This window comes from Cupressus sempervirens, chromosome 10 (genome assembly GCF_028749045.1).
Source record: "Cupressus sempervirens isolate cs-2001-9-10 chromosome 10, ASM2874904v1, whole genome shotgun sequence".
Classification (NCBI taxonomy): domain Eukaryota; kingdom Viridiplantae; phylum Streptophyta; class Pinopsida; order Cupressales; family Cupressaceae; genus Cupressus; species Cupressus sempervirens.
Window position 1 is genome coordinate 309,094,138 of NC_143127.1, and position 20,208 is coordinate 309,114,345.

Below are 20,208 nucleotides of genomic sequence, written 5' to 3' on the forward strand. Positions count from 1 at the left end.
AAAGTGGGCTACTTGGATTTTGCAGATTGAGGCAATGGCAAAAAAGTGATTTTTGCAAATAGAATTATCCTAGAAAATTGTGCATATGGATTCGTCATGACTTGCAAACTAACACACTTGGAGTATCTTCAAAGGAAAATACAATGGTAAAATCTATTCGATCTCACCAATCATAGATTAGGAGTTATAATGCCACGAACAAGGGTACTGACAAATCTGCAAATGCTGACACCAGTTAAAAGTTATAAATTTTGTTAGGAATCACGTTTGAAAATTGATCAAATAGATTCATCATGATATGAAACTTGAAACATAACAAGTCTTTCACACGTACAATACAACGCAAAAGGAATTTTCTCATTTGGGTCAACTGGTCAAAAGTTATAGCACATCAAACAGGGCTTCCCAGAATTAGGTGCAAAGTGCAAAAGCATTAAAATAGTAACTGACCAACTTCGAGGGATTCAAAACCTAGTCAGACAAACTCTAAATGACTCAAAATCTAAAACGTAGGTTGTTGGTTATGGACACTAGATAATCTCAAAGTGGCAAGTCATGACACATTTTTGGGTGCGAGATATTCAATGGCAAACACAGCCTCCTGTCGCTGTTTGACACTAGGGCAGAATTGCAAATTTGACAATTGCCTAAAACAAGACTTCACACGACGACTCAGAATGATGATTTAACTTCATGGAACACTTAGACAGGTTGAATATAGGGTGTTAGAAGCATTAAACACCATTTATGCATTAACTCAACACCGAGGTACATAGGCTTCATAAAGCATTTATAAGCCTGAATTTCTCAATGGTGCTCAAAATGTGGGCTACAATTTTGAGCACCAACAGTGGCTCTATCCGGGGATGCATGCCCTTTGCGGGCATGGCAAGATTTCAGATCTCTGGAAGAAGCAGACCATTCCAAAACTTCAAAACTCTCCTAAATAGCAAAACTTTCTTGAACAGCTTTATTGAAAACAGGAAACTACTCTACTATATACAAATAGTGCCCCCGAACTTAGCAGAAACTTTTACCTCTGTCATATACTTTATTTTCATTCATGTCTTCATGAGGTAAACTATAACTCTCTTTCCCATAAATTCCACCAATCAGATTAGCACTTTGAAGCAAAACACTCGGCAAAATTGAATTCACACTTTCATTCTCATAATGCATACATATATCAAAATTACCCTTTACTTCATGCTCATTATGAGAGAACAAATCAACATGCTCATAATTATACAAACTAGTTTTAGAATCAAAATCCTACAATGATTCATGCATGCTGATAAAAAACACAAAGACTTCATATTCTATATCATTCATCAAGTTGCATGTATTAAAGGCTTGCAACTCACCTTGTGCCTCCGACTTCAAAAAATACAATGGATCTGAATCAACTTCATGTATCATGTCATCACATACCGAATCAGATCTGAAACTTATTGAAAAATTATCACCATAGTCTTCAAACAAAGGTTCATCAGACATATGAAAAGAATCTTCATTAAAATTCTCATCAGCAGGAACTCTACTGGCATCAATATTCTTATCAAAGAAATTGCTAGAGATACTTGTGAATGCATCAAACTCACTAGTATAAGACTCGCCAACCTGTAGAGAAGATTTAACTATAGATTCATGTGTACCATTGTCGGTATTCACTTTATTGCATGAATCATCAAATCTCATCTCAAGTAACTACAAATTACTGTCATATACTTCATCTGGATCAGATGAAAAACCAACTGATCTCTCATCATCATTAGTAACATCAATCATAGGAATTTCTTCATTAAGAGTTAAATTAGAATCAAAAGATATCAACAACCTCTCGTTATCATTTCTATAACATAGATCTGATTTAACATCACTCATGACAGTAGTAAATACATCTCTATTGGTCTTCATTTCTTCAAACAAATTTTCATGCTTATGCTGAAAGTCTTCAAAAGAATAACAATGTTGATATGTAGGAGAACGAACATAGGGGTATACATCATACCTTACATCATCCTTACGAGATGCACGCACTAATAAAGGTGAAGTTGAATCACACATTGACATATACCTTTCAAACTCATGTTGCAACAAGGTTGATACCTCATTTGTATTCAACAAATCTCTTTCACAAACTTTTTCATCTTGATTGCAATTATTTCTCAGATAATCTGAAGAACTTATAATAGTGACATCATTAGTCATACAATCTGAACAACTAGTAGTACTTTCACAATACATATCCTCTTCCTTGCACCACATCTGGACATTAGATGCTTCGCTACATTCAACTTCATTGCAGGAAGATATTTCAAGACTATTGTTATAACTCTTTTCATTCTCAAACATATTGTCATAGGACTCATCACTTTCACTATGATTATCAACATTTCCAATTTTGACAATACAATAACCATTCTTTTCTAAATAGCCTTCACATTCTCTAAATACTCTCTCAAAGTATTTGATCTTTTCAAATCTTGCTCTCACTGTCCAATGTATCGAATCAAGCATGAAGATTAATAAAAATACAAAAACCCACGATTATTCACTGGGTCTTGCTAAAATGGAAAGCTCTAAGATTTCCAACTTGAATTGCATGTAAATTTGAATATCATCTAAGTCATCTACACTTCCCACATTCCTTCGGATAGAAGAAATGACTTGACTATGAGGCTTTCCATACAACATAAACAAATTTTCATGTACCTCTTCATAGCTTGACAGAGTGTTATCAAATCTACAATCTGAATCCATTTTGAGAATAAAATTTTTACCTCTTTATCCTCGTGCTAAAAACCACTGAATAGAGGCAACCCTTTTTAAACACTTGACCTTCATGAAAAGAAAACATGAAAACCAAAATACCTTAAGTGTTGATGCAAACTTTGATATGTTGATTTGGCATAGGTGCAGGACTGAAAATCCTTTGCACTACTGGTCAAAACTTTGTAGAGAAGCCACCTCTTTGCAAGAGGAATATAACAATCACTGCTGTGATCTACTTTTATACTTCAAATCTTTATAACAGTAGATTGCAAACAACACTATGAAACTTATCAAGAATTTAAAACTTTCTTTCCAAGATCTATCAAAAACTTCAGATCTGCCCATACAACTGAAAGTCCATCAAAAAATTTGCAATGAAATCAACTAGGAACAAACTGGTATAGAGATTTGAGAGTTGCCACTCACGCTTTCTGAGAAATAAAACATAATTTGTCACTTGACAAATTTGAACCAGACCTTCAATGTAGGAAACTTGTAGATCACTGACATCTTGAAAAGAATTTACACTTTATAAATGAATTCTTGACTCTGAAACTTTCTCAACAATATTTGCAAACTGGACTAATTGAAGATAGACCTATGATAGTCATAGAACACAATTTTCATCTAGTTTCACATACTGCTAATAATGAATAAAGCTTAATTGGAGAACATGAAACTTCAGCAAGGAAAAGGAACACATCTTGCTATTGATATGCTATATCCAATCTGTTTCATGGTAGAGATTTGGTTCTTTCTAAATGCAACTCCCCAGCAGAGTCGCCATTTTGTTGGTGTTTAAAAACGTTACCTGTTTCCAATTATCCCAATGAGAAACTAATGCATCTAGGGGCAGCTAACTCCCATTATCAACACATCCATTCTAACACCAGGCCAATTATAAGGCATGACCCTTCTTCTTCTTCAAGCTCTGCAAAACTTGGGCTTGTGGACCTATAGATTCTTTATATGGTACCAGTTATTAAAGCATACAATAAATCTATTCAAAGCAGATAAAATCCTTATTTCTCCTAAGAACTCATGAAATAACACAGACCTACAATAGCTAGATGCAGATCTATGAACCTCATAAGCTGAGTGAGAGCATTCTATGATAGCTCTTCAACATGAAAGGGGAAAAGAGTTTGATTTTTTATGTTGATTTCAACAACCCTCAGATATGCAACAGTGAGAAAGTAATGACCCTAGAGCTGATCAGTGCCTAGTCCATTGGGAAAATTCATGGATCACAAACATACATATGAATATCTGAGACATGTGTGTATCTTCAGATATAGATCTATCTATTTAACTTGTAAATAGACATCTATGTTCAGTTTAAAATCTCATTTTTACCTGATATCCTCCTGAATAAATCTGCAACCCTGTTGATTTCTATAATGCATTTACACAATTCCTTGAACTATCAGCAATAATGAAATAACATACAGTCTTAGGGGACTGCAACTATGACCTAAACTCTTTGTTCAGAGATTGTAAAACATTGAAATTCAATGAGAATGGAGACAAGATTCAACTGAAACTTAATCATCTGCTGCTCTTTGCATTATTTCCTTGAAAATATACAATCATATGCATGAAATGAAAGACATGAAAACAACCTAACAGATCTAAACTATCTGTATTCATCTTCCTACTACTATTCATACAAGAAGAATATTGCTGAAGAATGTGGGTGGAATCACAGATCTGGATCCAACAAAGTGGTCTCACAAAATGACTGAAAATTCTCTACCAACAGTGGTTTCTCAGTAACAAAAAATTGGAACCGAAACAATGGAAGCAAGAAAGAAAGATATAGAAGAGAAAGAATTCTCGGATCTGTTCTAAAGATGACAAGTGTCCACTTGAAATGCAATCCTATGCAACTGAGTAACCTCTTTCTTCTTTCATCCCATCTGATCTGATTTTGTTTCATCATTATCTGCAACTGATTTGCAAAATAACTCTGCTTAATGATGAAAGATTTTTGAATCACCAAAATATCTGATTGCCCCATGAAAATGCCAGTAAAAATGAGTTTTTACTGCGTAAATCTGAACAAATTCGACCCTAACGGTATTTCCACTACCTTCTACTAATATTCAGGTCATTATCTTGACAAAATATCAAAACTGAACTTCCTGGTCTTAATATGGTTGCAATTCAGGTACCTGATAGAAAACCTCGTGTAATTCAAACTGATTGATACCTGTGCAAAAACCAACTCTAGAATTGGAAAGTTTGTCTTCTCTCGATTTCGGCGATATATAACATCGTCTATCTGGCCTCTTGGAAACCTCCTGAAAGTCATTTTGAAAATGACTCCTCTGCTAGAAACTCATGTCTGCCACTTGATTTTTTATAAAATTTGAAAAATTCTAAAGTATAAACTTTAGAAAATGCCCCATTTGATTTTAAAACTTGACATGGGCATTTTCAACAAAAATAATAATAAAATATTATTATTTTTAACTCTTCAATATTTCCCTGACCCTTTTAATTTGTGGTCAAGCTTGGTTTGACTGGTGCTACGTGTCCCTTGCTGATTGGCCTGCCTGATTTGCACCATCCACCACGTGTTGTCTTCTCGCTAACTCGCTATGTTAATTTTCATGCATCTTCTGCTTGGCGAGTAAGAAAGGACTGTTGGATGTACCACGTGTCGTAATTCCCTCTCATCTGGAGCATCTCATCATTCGCCAAATTTCTAAAATTTTTTGGTGACTCGCTAAGTCGCTAGCCAGAATTTCTCAGATTTTTCGACTAGCGACATAGTGACTAGCTGAATATTTTTCTTTTTTGATGCCTCAAATGGTGCTGACATCATCATCTTTTATTACTTGTATTGACCACCAAAATCTATTCATTGTGACCTGTAGGCCCCACACAAGGCTAATCACTACCTTTAAAATGCTTTGTCTCAAAGACACCTTATCTATCATGTTGAACAGTATTTAAAGACTTAAAAAAAAATTTCATGGACCATGTGGGATTTTAGCATTCAAACTCTTTTACATCCTCACCTGTCTGCGACTTCAAATCTCTATTCTTAACCTTATTCCTTCACATGGGCTCCTTTGAAGTCATCTCCTCCCTGTTCTCGCTGACTGCAGCTTCTTTAAAATTTGTGGTGGGCTTTCCTTGATGCAGGTGTTTTCTTTTAATGTTGTTGACTTCTTTTTTCTCTATTCTCAGCTGCTTCAACTGCTAAAGTCATTCCTATTGTATCGATTTCCCAAGACGGCTGAAAACTACACAAATGCAACTTTTTTATTGCAAGCTTCCTCCATTCTTGCAAGTTTGCCCTGCCTTTTAGCATGCAGGCTCTAATTTCTTACATGGATTTTGTTCTGCTTGGCGTAGATTTCTCTGACTGCATGGGGTCTTTTTAATGCACAAACCTCCATAGAAACTCTCCAAGAGATGTGTACAGAATCCGAGTTTTGTGCCAAAGAATAGGAATGCTTTCACATTAAATTTGAAACACATAACAATGAAGATTGAGAATATCTAAACCTCACATCTTTGACACAGGGTGATTGCTAGGCATCTTTGCCAAATCTCAAAAATTGCACAATGCTAAAACAACGGCTATGACCCTTAGAGAATGGGTAATAGTTTTTAGTCATTGTTGTGTCTGCTACATAGCGTGAGTAATTTATTATAGTTTCACATCCCTTTTCAATGATGTTAAGGCATTATGGAGTCATCATATTCCACTCTTACTTCTTCAGTCCTCATCACTGCCTCCATAACACGCTGATTACCCCCTCAGACCAGAGAAGATTTCTGTGGTTTTCTCTTCTAGTGTGGGCCTCTGTTTTCCCCTGCTTCTAACTTCAATGCCTATCTTTCATTTAAGTCATGTGTTATTCGTTTTCTCTCGTAGCATGAAGCTCCCTTGCTTAGCGTTGAAACCATTGCAACCTATGCGTGATTTTTTATATTGGCGTATTTTTCTTAATCTTTAGCATCTTCTCTTCTTTATACAACTTAGCTCCCTCATTCCCATTTAAATGCAACTCTATATGTCATCTATTAGGACATTTGACGAAACTAACCAATCAACTTACAACAGCAATTAATACATAATTCATAGACCATGCCTGTCAAGATTCTAACATTTTTGCTACAACAAATTGGGATCTCACCCTAAAACGTTCATACAATAGGCCACTAATGAAATGCTAGACATCTGTACCAATCATGCTGCCTTAAAATTGAAGCCATGGATTTCGTAGCTCAAAACTCTTGTCCATTTTGCACTTAAAAGAAGACTACATGGTTCTTTTGTGTCCCTGGAAACAATTATACTGAAAATATCTTTCATTGCATTTCCATGTGATCTCAATCTGAGTTCAAATCGTACATTCTTCAAAAAGGTAAGCCCTCTCAAGTATTCCAATCTTGTTTTTCCAATATTACATGAATCCAAGCTTAAGCTCTCCAAATTTGTGAACCTATTAATTTGAGCATTCCTATACAATCCATAATCTTATGACATGATGAAATTGCAACATTTGCATCCTCATATGTCTCTATAAGGAAAAAATCACAAATTTCATCAACCTTGCAAGTATCACTTATAACTATTCCATATTTGAAAACATCTGGGAGCCATAATTGCTTGCTGAACTTAGTCGGGCCCCGAGTGGGTCCAGCTAAAAAAAATTTCATTTTCAAACAACTGATATGCTGAATTGATCTATTGATTACCTTGAATTGATTTGGATCAAGTTCGATCATTAATCAATCAACTGAAAACAATTTTACCACTTATCAGCAAACTTATCCCATTGGTGTCAGGAGGTCCATTGACTGCCTTTAAAAATTGACCCAGACAACTAACTAAGCTCTAAAAATTAGCACAGTCACTCTTTGTTCCACATACTTTCAGCTTGTCAAATCTCGTCTCATGTCAAATTCAAAGTCAAAAGATATTTGTTGTTAAATTTGACCTCTCAGAATTACCTGCAAGAAAACATGTTAGAAAGCAATAAATTGGGTTTGGATTTGACTTTATAAACTGGTTAAACGAGCACATGGCGAAACAAAAACTAGGACACTGGTTCTATGTCATGAGATGAATATGAATATTTGATTTATGCTAATGATGAATAACTGGGCGTAAATGGAAAATGTTCAAAGTGGGCTACTTGGATTTTGTAGATTGAGGCAATGGCAGAAAAGTGATTTTCACATATAGAATTGTCCTAGAAAAGTGTGCATATGGATTCGTCGTGACTTGCAAACTAACACACTTGGAGTATCTTCAGAGGACAATACAATGGTAAAATCCATTCGATCTCAGCAATCACATATTAGGAGTTATAATGCCACGAACAAGGGTACTGACAAATCTACAAATGCTAACACCAGTTAAAAGTTATAAATTTTGTTTGGAATCACGTTTAAAAATTGATCAAACAAATTCATCATGATATGAAACTTGAAACATAACAAGTCTCTGACCCCTAAAATACAACGCAAAAGGAATTTTCTCATTTGGGTCAACTAGTCAAAAGTCATAACACATCAAATAGGGCTTCCCAGAATTAGGTGCAAAGTGCAAAAGCATTAAAACAGTAACTAACCAACTTCGAGGGATTCAAAACCTAGTCAAACGAACTCAAAATGACTCAAAATCTAAAATCTAGGTTCTTGGGTATGGACACTAGATAATATCAAAGTGGCAAGTCATGACACATTTTTGGGTGCAAGATATTCATTGGCAAACACAACCTCCTGTTGTTGTTTGACACTAGGGCAGAATTGCCAATTTGACAATTGCCTAAAACAAGACTTCACGGGATGACTCAGAATGATGATTTAACTTCATGGAACACTTAGACAAGCTGAATATAGGGTGTTAGAAACATTAAACACCATTTATGCATTAACTCAACGGCAAGGTACATAAGCTTCATAAAGCATTTATAAGCCTAAATTTCTCAATGGTGATCAAAATGTGGGCTACAATTTTGAGTGCCAACACACCTCAAAATGGTTTACCATGAATTTTGTACCACTAGATCATCAATCTTATCTTCCACCTAGTTTACATAATCCAAGGAAAAAAACTTGTCAACTCAAATCCATTAAATTCATGATCTTTCTAATAATGTTGACACTCAACACTAACTTGCTTCTAATGCTTGACATAAACTGTGTTGCTTAACATCAACTAAAAAATCACTCAGCATGAACTAAAGTTTACTAGTGGTCGGCATCAACTAAACTTTACTCAGCATCAACTATTTTTCTAAGCATGCACTAAAATATACTTTTACTCAGATTCAACTGATTTTCTACTCAGCTTGCACTAACATTGCTCAACACCTACTATCCATTCAGTCAAGCTTGACTGATAAATATTGTTTAATTTGTTCTTTTGAACTTTCTTAGTGTAACCAAGCTTTGCAACCTTAAGTAGATTATCAATGCATTATGATATCACTTTCTTAGCTGATTCTTGTACTTCTTTTCCAAATCATAACTAAACCTTTCCTCTTGGTGCTATTGTTACACCATTTTAATCAAATCCTCTTCATCAATCAAATAAGTGATAGTACTCAAATCATATAAGTAGTTGCTTACTAGCAAAATAGTAGGTTTGACATCAGTGACAAAATAATGATTGAAACATATTTATCATACTTGTATCTCTATTTTCAACAATCTCCCTCTTTGGAAATGATGGAAAACCAAACTAATCAACCAAACTAACTTGGTTAAAACAGTAGTCTGGTACAATACCAAAAAGAAAATAGTTCCTTGTATCGAAATCTCTCCCTCTATTAACCACTTTCATCTTCTGAATAGGCTACAAAACTATTGTGTCATCCTTATGACTCCCTTTGAATTACTTCTTATATCTTCCTCTACATTATCTTACTCTTACTAGGTAGATGTAATTGACAGATGGGTAAAACTACAAAGCTGTGTCACCTTTTAGGCTAACTTATTAGAATGACTAAATTTGAGTTTTTCTATCTAAACCTCAATTTTCTTCAAATATATGATCTTGACAAAATTATTGTAGCTAAGTTATATATCGTCTCATAAATTTCCAATTGGAAATGTCTATTAAATGCATGTTTTATACTAGTTAGTCTCCAATTACTAAAGAAATGCAATTATTTCATAAAACTAACATTTCAATAACTCTTACTATTTTTTATGATTTTTTTTAATAACATATAAGCAACATTTTAAATATTTCGAAGTTAAGAATATTTACATATAGAGTTCATGGTATTTTAATTAGATATAGTATTTTGTAATTATAAAAATCTACAAGTACCTATTTTAACACTCGGCAAGATGTTGATTTTGAGAAAGAAAAAAATATTAAATCAAATCAATAAAAATTAAAAAATATATGAAGTTCTAGAGGAGAGATTCCTCTTTTAGAATCTATAAATTTTCTTTTTGGTTGGAATGGAATTATTTTTGAAAAATGTGGTAGGAGATGAAAACTATCGATTTGAATAGATTGAAGTTTGAATCGTTATAAAAGAGAAAATATAGGTCTAAAGCCAATTTTTATTTTTTATTGTTCTAGCTACATATGTTATCTATAACATAATATAAGATCAAAGGAAAATAAGTTTATTTCTATGTAGTTTTATGGTGGGAACTAGACCCTTGATTTCCAACATTTTTCAGCAACTAAAAAGTTGTCATTAAAAAATAGGAAAATATATCATTTCTTAATCCAAATAATTATTAAAAATTATAATCCTAAACTTCATCATTTGCAATATATTTCATTAGTTTATTTCATTTCCAAATTCTAAATAGTAATACCAATTTTATCTCATTGAAGGTGAGCAATTATACTTTTGTTAGCCTTTTCCTTTGTAAAAGGGTGACACATGCTTGTGCTTTTACCTATATATAATTACTTTCTCAGAAGTCAAAATTTCTCCCTCATACTGTGTGTTAGGATTTCTCCCTCTTTGTTCAATCTATATCTCTCTCATATCTTTCTTCAACATCTCTTCTAATTAGTTACTATCTCCCTTTGTCCTCTATATATCTTCTTATCATTAAAATATCTCCCTCTTTAACAACAATGCCAAAAACTTTTCATCTTAATATGTAGTTATCAACTTCTTTAGTTTCTCTTTTAGTCACCTTACTTCTGATTGATTTGTAGTTTTAGTACTTTGATCACATTAGGCAGTCACTAAAGTAAGATCCACTACATCAATGTGTAACATATGTCAATCAACTTGTTTGATGCAAGGCACTCCTCTTGTTTCTTATATAGCCTTTGATAGGGGTATCACCCCTAGTTTACCTCTTAGATACTCATGAGCATCCTTAGGTAATTCTTTTGTGAAGATATCAGTAATTTCTCTTTTGTGTTAACATAGTCCATCTTCACCTCTTTATCGTGAACTAATTCTTTCAAGTAATGATACTTGATTGTTATGTTCTTAGTCTTTATTTGCATCACAGGATTCTTTGATATATTTATAGCACTTGTATTATCACAATAAAGTATCACTATTTCACTAATCTCTTCCTTCATACCTTTGAGTAGATTTTTCATCCATACAATATTTGTACAATTTACAACATCAACAACATATTTAGGTTCAGCAATAGATTGTTAAGTGTAATTTTGTTTCTTGCTAGTCCATGTAACCAACCTCTTACCTAAGAAAAGTGCTCTTCCATTGGTGCTCTTTCTATCATCAATGGTTCCAACCCAATTAGCATCATTATAGGTTGTTAATTCAAATTTCTCATTTTTCTTGTAGTATAGACCATGTTCCTCTATTCCTCTTAGATATCTCATTATTCTCTTTACAACCATCAAATGATTTTCCCTAGTGTTAGCAAAGAATCTTGTAACTATACCTATAGATAATGTAATATCAAGTCTGCTATGTACTACATATTGTAATTTTCCAATCATAGACCTATATAATGTTTGATTCACCTCAGCCGAATCATCATCCTTTGACAATTTGTGTCCGATCACCATAGGTGTACTTACTAGTTTGGAATCCTCCAATCCAAGTCTCCTTGACATACTTTGACTGAATGATGTATATATCATATTTCATCTAGTGTACTTGCAAACCCACAAAGAACTTGATTTCTCAAAACATAGACATCTCAAATTCTTGCTTCATTTCATTTGTAAAAGTCTTAATAAAACATCTTGATCTTCGAATATGATATCATCAACAAAAAATTCAGATAATAAAATACATTTTCTTTTCTTTGTCTTCAAGTACAGATTGTTGTTATCGTTAGTCCTTTCAAATCCAATCTTCACAAGATAATTATGAAGTCTTTCATACCATGCTCTTGGTGCTTGTTTCAACCCATATAAAGCTTTGTGTAATCTACATATGGTTTTCTTATTGTTAATATCAACAAATATTTTTGGTTCTTCTATATAAACTTCTTCCTCTAATATACCATTCAGAAATGCAAATTTAACATCCATTCGATAAACTTTGAAACCTTTGTATGCAAAATAAGCAAGCAGCGTTCTTACTCCTTCCAATCTAGCAACAAGGGAAAATATTTCTCCATAGTCAATTCCTTCTTCATGTGCATATCCTTTGTAGACTAATCTTTCTTTGTTCCTTGTGACTTCACCATTTTCATCTAGCTTGTTTATGTATACCCACTTTGTGCCAATCACATCTTTGTCTTTTGGTCTAAGAACTAGAGTACATGTTTTATTTTTATCAATTTGTTCAATCTCTTCATCCATGGCTTTACTCCAATCCATATCTTCTAAGGAATCTTTCACTATTTTGGGTTATTTCATGCTCAGCAAACATGTATCATTTCTCAATTTGTTCCTTGTCATTGGTCTAGCATCTTTATCTCCAATGATTTGTGTAGTAGGAAGATGTCTTTTGACATATTTAAACAATCTTGGTTCAGCTCTGGTTTCTTCATTTTGTCTCTCAACTTCAGAGTCATTATGTACATCTCTATCAGGTAGTTCAACATCTCTCTCATGTACACTAACATCATAATCAAAATGTGCCTCGATTTCATTCTGTAACTTGGTACCTAAATGCAGCTCAGTTCCTAAATGCAACTTGGCATTCATAGTATGTGATTCAATAGTCACTAAAACTTGCTATTGGTTAGTTACTTGATTTGCAACATTTTCTTTAGCAGGCATACCTTCATAAAAGTATACAAATGATTTGTATTCTTCTGGTTCTTTCATAGGTTTAGCCTCATATACTTCTGTATTTTCATCAAATTTCACATTTGTACTTTCTACAACTTTGTTAGTGTTAGTATTTAAACACTTATAAGCTTTGCTTCTTATGGAATAATCTAGGAATATACCTTCTTCACTTTTTGCATCTAGTTTATGATTCCTAAAATCTTTGAGAATAAAGCGTTTTCTTCCAAATACCTTAAAATATTTTACATTGGGTGAGTATCCATACCATAGAACTCAAAAGGTGTTGAATGAGTACATTTCTTGACTTGTACACAGTTCAAGGTATAGATAGTTGTACTTATAGCTTCTCTCTAGTATTTTAAAGAAACATTTTTCTCCTTCATGAGTGTCCTAGCATAGTCCATCATAGACCTATTCCTCCTTTTAGCAATTCCATTTGGTAGAGGTGTTGTAGGAGCATATGTCTATCTTTTGATTCCTTTGTCGTTATAGAACATCTCAAACTCATTTGATGTAAATTCTCCTCCTATGTTAGATCTGAAACATTTTAGACTTTTACCTATTTCCTTCTTAATTTTTTCTAAGTACCACTTAAACATTTGAAAAGCATCAGATTTATGTTTCAAAAACATAATTGTCATCATTCTAGAATAATCATCAACAAGTAGCATAACATACTTATCTCCTTTGTATATTTGCACTTCAAGTGGTCCACACAAGTCAATATGAATGATTTCTAGTATTCTTTTAGAGATATGAGTTTTACTCTTAAAACTTGACATTGTTTGCACATTATATTATTAGGCTTTTTCAGCTTAGGCAAACCTCTAACTTTAATCATGTTGTTGATACTGACCAAGGTATCAAAATTAACATGAAATAACCTCTTGTGCCATAGCCATACATCATCAAATTTTACAATTAGACAAGTATCATCCTCTATATCAAGGTAGAATAGATTACTCCTAGTTTGATCACCCTTTCCAACCAATTTTCCTTCAGTGTCATATATCTTAGCAATCTTGTTTTCAAACTCAACCTTACATCCTGAATTATTCAATTGTGATGCACTCAAAAATTTTTAGTTCATTCCTTCAACATAGTAAGAATTGTCACATAAAATCTTTTCTATGAGTTTGATAGAACCTTTTTCTTTTATCAAACATAGTAACAATTTAAGGTAATGAACTCACTTTTATCTCCAGTCATGTGATGTGAACATCCACTGTCAATGATCCATTTGTCATTTTGGTACACACAAGACACAAGTGCAGTTGCCTCATCTTCATTAGATTCATCCTTCAATGCAACATACACCACTTCATCATCATGTTCATCAGATTCATCTCTTGTTTCCTCTTCAGCAATGTAGCAAGACTTCTTTCCTTTGTCTTTGTAATCTTTGTTATCTTCATTTCTTCTACTTTTATACTTGTCACCTCCTTTGTAGTTCTTCTTCTCTGGAAATCTAGCAACAATATGACCAATCTCATTTCAATTGAAACAAATGATAGGTAGTTTACATTAAACTTGTGTTTACCTCTATGAAATATCCTTGCCAATAGTGCCTCAAATTGATCTACATCTTCCTGATTTGTGTCACTATCACTAGACACATATTTTATCTTTTTCTCCTTCACACTAGGTTCTTTCAATGATAGCTTAGCTTTGAAAGCAAATTCAATATTTTCAAGTTTGTAATTATCAAAGTTAGATAGCTTAAAAGTAGTAAGTCTACCTACCACAACTTCAAGAGTTAGATCATTCCCTGGTATACATCTTAGTTCCTGAATTGCAGAAAATTTGATAGCATAGATAGGTAGTAGTGTTCTTAAAAATTTTCTTAGTACAGTATCATCATTTATTTTAGCAATAACTCCTCTTATTGCACTAACAATAGCTTTTATCCTTTAACAATATTGAGCAATATTTTCACCTTCTTGCATTTTCATATCATTAAACTTACCTCTGAGACTTTTAGATTTGGATCTTAGAACATTCTTGTCTCCTCCATAAATGGTGTGTAAAGCATCCCACATTTTCTTTACACTATCAAGACTTTTGATATCATCAAACTTAGTATAGCTTAGGGTTGAGTCAATTTCCAACATTTCTTAGTTGTGTTCTTTCTTCTTTTTTAGATCCTCAATAGTTAAGGCTCCAATAGGATCAACATGCTCAGTAGTAATGGTAGATTGTGCATGATCTCCAAGTCCTCCAAGTCCTCCAAGGTGTGGCTTCATCAAGATTTTCCATATAAGAAATTTATCTCTATTAAGCTTGGGTAGTTCCCTTTTTGACATCTTGATCTTTGTGCCTCTAGTACCTTCAAACTAGTCCTCTTAAGCAAATGGCTCTAATACCATTTGTTGGAATTCTTTAGAATAATTGAGATATAAAACTTTTCACAGCTTAGTGAACCCATAAAACATTTATCATCATGCATGCATCCATAAGATTATACAATCACTTAAAACTTGTAGAATACTGTCAAATCAATTTGAAGAAATGTAAAGATGAAACATAATAGATTCAACAACACACTTTACACAAAGATTTATGTGGAAACCCAATTTGGAAAAAACCACCAGTAACATGCCACTCTTTCTTACTCTTCTAAAGTGATGCCCTGTGAAAGGCCAACCTTGTTAAAGGTTATAATTCACATTGTTAAATGTCACCCTATTAAAGGATTTCAATCACCCTTTTAGAAGTGAGCCTTGTTAGAGGAATGCCACTCGATTAAAAGATTTACAAATGAAAGCTAGGTCAACCTTAATCCAAAGGATTTAGCCTATACTGATACAATTATTAGAGAGTATCAGTAAGGCTTGATCTAATAACAACTTAAAACTCCATTTTTAGATTATAGATCTCTATTTCAATCTTCCATATTGCTTGGATTTCACATATTTCAACTTTGTTAGCTTGTTCACTTGTCAAGAATCCATACCCTTAATCCTTCTTGCTTAACTTTCCAATGCAAACTCTTCACTTAGGTCACTTGATGAAGCAATACCCTAGACTCCTTATCTTCCTTAGGTTCTCACACATGATAACCCTTGCTTCTGACCAGCCATCCTTATAAATAGAGAATTAAGATATTTTGTCATTCATTCTCCATTGTCCAATTTAGGATTAGGACAGATTAGGTAGGATTCAATGAATCTACCCCTCATTCCATTTCATTTCTTGAAACTTCTCCTTCAATCCTCTTTGAATTCACCTTAAAAAAATTTACCGTGAATTTTGTGCCATCTACTCATTAATCTTATCTTCCACCTGTTTCACATAATCCAAGAAAATAAACTTGTTGGACAAGATCCATCAAATTCATGATCTTTCTAATAATTTTGACACTTAGCATTGACTTGCTTCTAATGCTTGACATAAATTTTTGCTCGACATCAACTAAAAAATCACTAGTCATGAATTAAAGTTTGTTGGTGCTCAACATCAACTAAACTTTACTCAACATCAACTATTTTGCTTGACATACACTAAAATAGAATTTTACTTGGCTCCAAGTGATTTTCTGCTTGGCTTGCACTAACATCAAGCTTGACACCTACTATCCATTTAGTCAAGCTTGGTAGACAAATATTGTTTAACTTGTTCTTCATAAATTGGTTAGTGTAACTAGCCTTTGCAACCTTAAGTAGATTATTAATGCACTAAGATATCACTATCTTAGCTAATTCTTGTACTTATTTTCCATATCATAACTCAACCTTTCCTCTAGGTGCTATTGTTACATCATTTTGATCAAATCCTCTTCATCAATCAAATAAATGATAGTACTCAAATCATATAAGTAGTTGTCTTACTAGCAAAATAGTAGGTTTGACATTAGTGACAAAACAATGATTGAAACACATTTATTATACTTTTATCAACTTGTTTTTAACAATCTCCCTCTTTCAACAACTTGTAGTCCTATAAGTCATCTACATACCTCTATGAATAATTAATTTATTTTCCTTTACTTGTGTATAATTCTATTGTATATTATTTTTATTAATAATGGGTATATCCTTTGTGCATGGCTTGAATTTTCCCTTGAGTAGGAGACTTTTCCAATGATAAATATCTATCTAGTTTTCAAGTGTCTTCTTGATATATGTTCCTATCATTGTTTTGATTATATTTTAGTTCATAAACATAACATTGTATGAAAGTGGGTTTACTAAATATCTTTAATTAGAATAAAAAAATTGGGAATGTAAGAAATGATAGAATTGATAGATTCTTTATAGATTGTATAGCTAAAGAAATCTTAGAGGTAGGTTTATTGGTGTTTAGTTTTTTTTACTCTTTTCCTGCACTTTAATTTTGTGGTGGTGAAATATCATTGATAAGTATTTGATGACAACATATATGGATGATGAATTTAATATTTTAAATATTAATTCATCTTATTTCACTTAGAATAGTGTATACTTTTAGTAAGGTGATACTAAAAGATCACTTAGAATAATGTATACTTTTCTGATGGTGAAATATCGTTGTTTGATTGAGAGCTAATTTTAAAAATTAAGAGATAAGTATATGATCAAAGATTATATATTTCAATATGGATGATGAATTTAATATAGTTAATATTCATTCATCTTGTTTCACTTCACATTCTTATCTTTCTCATATTGATTATGGACCATTTAGTATGATTTAAAATGTCAGTGCTCAAGAAATACACAATCTTACTAGAAGAATGAATATTATATCATGAATTGTAGAAATATGTTATAATTATATGTTTAGTTTGCATATCTATATAATTTTATCCTATCTTTTTTATTCTAATAGTTTTCACTAAACCCACAAATTCTTTGTTGACACTCTATTTGATTTAGTGTTTCTTGTCATGGTTTACAAATTGATTAGGGAATGCATTGGGAATGGAGGGTGAAGAGACTTGGTTGAGGGGAAGGGGTTATATCCTTACTATAATGGAAGATTGTGGTAAGTAAGTTCTACAAAGATGTCAGGATAAGGTCTAATTCTTATAGTAAAGGGTCAAGGCATTTCATGAACAATGATTGAGAATGCACATCACATATTGTGAGTTTTGTCAAGAAAAATTATTTAAGAAATTATAGTGAGAAAAATGTTCAATGATACCATAGGCTATTTTTTATGAGAGTGAGTGTTGGATATTTCCATATGGAGGTGACTCTATTTATCAGATACCTTGGCAAATGCACCACAATGGTGTGCAAAAAAGTGGACGCGGTGAAATTTTTTTCAAAAGTACACATAATGCGATCATTTTATGTGTACTTTCAATCATATTTCAAAATGAGCCTTTACTCATTAATGAAACAAGAAAGAAACATTAAATTTTTTAAATTTTTACATAATGCAACTATGTTATGCTTTACAAAATATGATTATGTTTTTAAAAACTAGAACCATTTCTTCTATTTCTCCATAACACCACTAGGTTATGAAGAACCAAAAGTAATGAGAGTGAGATATATAGAGAGAAGGGGTGAAGGAGACGCAAGGGAGGAGTGAGAGATAAAGGGGTGGTGGGAGGAGGTGGGGGGGGGAAGAGAGAGAGAGAGAGAGAGAGAGAGAGAGAGAGAGAGAGAGAGAGAGAGAGAGAGAGAGAGAGAGAGAGAGAGAGAGTTTGATAATAAAGACACAATAAAAACCAAAGACACTTGTCACTTCTCTATCTAATTTTTTTGTTTTTGAGTGAATATGTATTGAAGACACTCTATCACTACTTGAGCTACTATTAGATGATGAGTATTCACCATCGTCATCATCATCTAACATAGGATCAAATGCATATCTTACTTGTTTTTCTTGTTTCCTTCCACTTTCTAGCTCTTAAGTTCATCATCTATAACTTTTTTCATGGGTCCAAGAAGCTCTTCCCACTCTTTTTCACTAACTAGGTAGGTTTTTTCTCTTAATCTTGAGTAATTGGTTAATAGTTTCAATCTTAACAAAACTCATAGGAAAATTTTCCATAGCTAGTTCTCTTCTTCATCACTGTAATAATTTCTCCTCAACTAAATATTTTGTAATTACTTGATATACAATAATAGTTTTCTCTCAGCCAATCATTTAGGAATATGATTTAGCCTTTAGATCCACAAGAGTGTTGAAATATTAATATGGTAGAAGAATAGTTTTATATCCCCAATTTTAAAACCTCTTCACCCAACAAATTTTAAAGTTTGAATGACACCATTTAATAGTTTTCGTTGGCAACAAGAACTCTTGAAACAATAAGCTTTTTAAGAAAAACATCTACTATCATGCTAATAAGATGAAATCCTAAACTTATTTCTAGTTTTATTTATCCAATGATTCTAAAGAGAATAACTTTCTTATTGGAAAATTTAGTTGTCAAGAACATCTTTTCATTTTGATTGTGTGAATCATATTTTTGTATCAAAATCCTCTTGATGTATATGGGAATGAAAATTTATTGTAATGTGCTTTGTCTTATCATCTTCATTTATTATTTTCAGAGTGTAGATAACTTCAAATCTTTTATCGAGTTCACAAAATATAGACTCTGAATAACCAATAACAATTTAAAGCCTTCTATCTTATAATAATTTGAATGATGGATAATCAAGATATTCAAGGATGATCATATACAAATATTTCTTGCATAGGCCTTCTCCTACTAAAAACCTATACAAATAGATGGCATTTTCAAAATATACTCCTTTTTTGTACTGCTTGTGATAGTTTTTGAGCTCTAAGAGTCTCATACATTCATAGGCTCTGATGATCCCATAGATTTTTGAGATGAGGAATACCTTGATAAAATTCACCTTGTTTACAATTAACACATGATATGTATTTGAAACTTAGTGTTAGATAATGATAATGAACACTCACCATATATTGGTAGCTCAAGTAGTGACATAAGGTTAGAGTGCATGTAACTACAAATCCTCTTGATGTCTTTTTCCTAACATACACAGGAATATAAAACCACTATAATGTGCCTTGCCTTATCATCTTTAGTTATTATTGTCAGAGTGTACATAGCTACGAAAAAAATTTCATCTTCACAAGTTGTAGACTCCAAAAGACCACTAATAATTTGATGACTTCCATCTTTTAATAATTTAAATGATAGATAGACAAGATATACAAGGATAATCATATACATTCATTTTTTGAACTTGAACCTTCTCCTACTAAAATCCTATGCAAATAGATGATAGTTGAAACATATATCCCATTTTTCTATTCTACTTGTGATTCCAATACCTACAATA